This window comes from Trachymyrmex cornetzi, unplaced genomic scaffold, assembly GCF_001594075.2.
Source record: "Trachymyrmex cornetzi isolate Tcor2-1 unplaced genomic scaffold, Tcor1.1 scaffold2029, whole genome shotgun sequence".
NCBI lineage: Eukaryota > Metazoa > Arthropoda > Insecta > Hymenoptera > Formicidae > Trachymyrmex > Trachymyrmex cornetzi.
The window spans coordinates 5,622-9,103 of NW_017296668.1; positions in this window are offsets into that span (position 1 = coordinate 5,622).

Consider the following 3,482-nt stretch of genomic DNA (forward strand, 5'->3'; position numbering starts at 1 on the left):
CGTGCTGCCGACATCGTTGCTCCTGTTGCTGATGCTCCTACTCCTGATCTTCATTTTGAGCCTGACGAGGTATCAGTGGTGTCGACAGCGACGGTGCCGGTGTCAACTGACGGGGCCGCGGTGGCGACGCTAGTTGACGATCTCCCCTTTGTGAAGGCGAAGGGAGAGCGTCTGAGGGCTGGACAGCACATAATACACGTGGGTATACAGTAAAAAAAACTACACAATAGTTTTGTATAAACAACTGATATGGTAATATTGTAATATTAGAACTTAATAAGATGGTGCGAGCATACGTTGACTTTGCTATATTATGCCTAAAGTTTATCCCCCTCCCCACGTTTCATAATGTTACAGAAAAGTAAGGTAAGTCACCTTTAGCTGCTTCATATGATCGTGAGCCGGGGATATTTTTTCGCTCGAGAAGTCTCTCTAATATTCCGGCGACTGCGGTAAAACTGGTGAGTAGGAAACTTTTAATAGAAAAAATATACGTTTAAGAAAAATTTCTCGAAACAACGGGGTAAAAGTAAACAATAAAATATTATTACCTTCATGTAATTGTCGCCCTCCTCTTCTCCGACTTCCTGCGTCACGTCCTGTGTCTCCGAAAATTCGTCAACCATATCATCGATTTCCTCGTCGCAGGTATCATTGGTAACATCTTCGTTCGCCTCATCGATGATATCACCGGCGTCTTCGTCGTCCTCATAGTCGTAAATGTCAGTTTCTTCTTCTTCTTCTTCTTCTTCTTCTTCTTCTTCCTCCTCTTCTCCCTCTTCTTCATTTTCGCGTGCTAGAAAGTAATTTTTACTGTTATTTTTCTTTTTTTTCCAGAACTAACTCTATGTTTCGTTAACCGATTTTTTGAACTTACGCGACATTGAAATAATGGCACTTGACGAGTTCCTTGATCGCTGCGAATCTCCAATATCCTCGTCATCAACATCATCATCATCATCATCTAAAATAGAAATGTTTTATTTTTCTTCTTATTGCAGTAATATTATATGAACTATATTTTACAGTAGAATATTTTTTAAATCATCTTACCTATTTCGATGAGAGTGATGCTTTGTCCATTGCGTGGAGGCGGCACATTATTCGACGGTTCGATTCACGCTCTTCCTAGAAAAAATTAAAATATTTTTAATAAAGGAAATTTCCAGCATTTGATCAATATTTTTATTTTTCCAACTTACGCACAGGAACAACCTCGTCTTCATCCTCCGCGTGACGTTATCGTCGCCTCAGACTCAGACGCCCACGTTGCACGAATTGCACGGGATTAACGTGCGCCACTTGACGATTTGACGCTAAAAATAAATATTATTATTTAATTAATAATAATAATAATAAATCTTTTTTTTAATGTATAATTTTGTTTCAGCTCAGCTTACCTACTCCTACTCCTGTGTTACCGTTGATCCTATAACGAAACTCATCAATATGACCACCAGCGTCATCCTCCTCATGATTGAAACACTCACGCACTTCTATATGTCGCGAGATTGTTAGCGTCATCACACAATCACAGTGCCCCAGTTTATGCATAACGCATAATAACGTACTGGAGCACTCTCGCGTAAAGTGCTCGAAAACTTTGTAATTGTTTTCATTTTCATCTGATAATTTCAGTATATAGTCTCTTGCAATTAATTTTTGATTAAGATTGCAAGCGACTATAAAAAATTTAGATAATAAATCACGAAGAGCCATTTTTTTCGCACTCGCAATAAGATTTATAGAAAGCACGCCCTCAGAAAATAGTTAGACACAACGAGAAGTCGAAGCCAAACTAGAGTTAAATTTTCAATCTACGCACTATTTATTCACTCGAAAATATGCTAAAAAGGGCGTTTCCTTATTTCCTTCTCCTAAGTTTGTGTAGCTAATCACTAAGGTTCTCCATACTTTTTTTGTAAATATTCTTACTTAGACAGTCGACTATTTCTTATTTGTTAAAAGCTTTTCTAAGTTAAATCATCTTTTTTTTTGCTTACCGTGTAATCGACAAAAAATTTACTCTTCTGTCAAACCATATTTCATTTTTCAATAATTTTTGAAACGCAGAACGGACAGAATATCATAAAACAAATTTGTACGCTTCTGTTCGTTCTTGCCTGCCTGTCATTTCCAGACTTTTTTTTGAAAGGCTATCCCTTTTTTTCTTACAGAATTTAAAAGAATTTTTTTTGTTAATTTGGACAGGATCATTTCTTCAATATTATGTATAACTCAACAGTCGAAATGTCGTAAAACGAACTTGTACGCCCTTGTTCCCTCTTGTTTACCTCTCCCCTGTAAGTCTTATGACTAATGTCATAAGACTATCACATTTTGAAGGCTATCACAATTTTTTTACAGAATAATTTAAAAGAATTTTTTTATTAATTTGGGCAGAATTCTTTCTTCAATAATTTTTATAACTCGGCAGTCGAAGTATTGTAAGACGAACATGTCTGTTCTTGTTTTACCTCTCCCTTTCAGACTATTTCAAATTTTAACGGAAAAAATATAGAAAAAATCTGGGCTTTTTGCTTTTTCTTCTGCGCGATCAGAATAATTTTTGTTAAGTAACATCGGAGAGAGGAAGATGATGTCGTCGGTAGCGCCACGAGTCCGCTTCATTCGAGTCTCGTCGTTCTTTGCTCCAACTTCGTGAGCAAGCAAGCAAGTACTGTACTTCTTAGTTTTGGCCCATCCATCTTGGATTAATCGTGTCGTTTGGTGCTACAGCGAAATAAGAATAATGGACAGCTTAAAAGTCGCCAATAATTCGAACGAGCAAATGTATTCCAACCCGAATTCTTTCAAGCCGCGTAACAACGACGTGGGAAGAAACACACGATTTCATATGCTGTTTACGACAACGTATGGTCTCAACAACTTTCATACGAAGGCGATTCATGTGGGACTGCAAAGAACGAACGAGGGAATCTACAAGCCTCTTGTAAAATTGAGCGGAAACAATGCTGACGGTATTTATTTCGACGCCAACAGTTGGAAACAGTTCCAAGACAACATGGGATACATGAACGAATATTTAACTAGTGGTAACCGAACGAAAACAAATTCTGTTATCATAAAAAATATCTCTATCAGTTTTAACACATCTTACCGTGCGAAATCAATATTATTGGCGTATAAAGACGAAGAAGAGGAACTTCGTTCTATGGAAAATATCAGCGGGAATCTCCGAAAAGAAGAGGTCGCGTCCGATTCAACGTCGCCGTCGAAGAAACGCAGAACCTTCGCGGTGGCTATTGTAATGCAGAAGACTACCTTTCTCGGTCTGCAAAACGTTGTGAAATGTGTCGACGTGCATTTAAAACAATTAGAATCTTTAACCGATAATGTTAACAAGTGTGCGCAGTATTTAATTCGAGAAATCGATCTGAAACTTCCTGTAAGTTATGTTAGTCAGGAAATTATAAAATTAACGCTACGGGGAAATTACGACGAAATTGAGCGCAACGTAC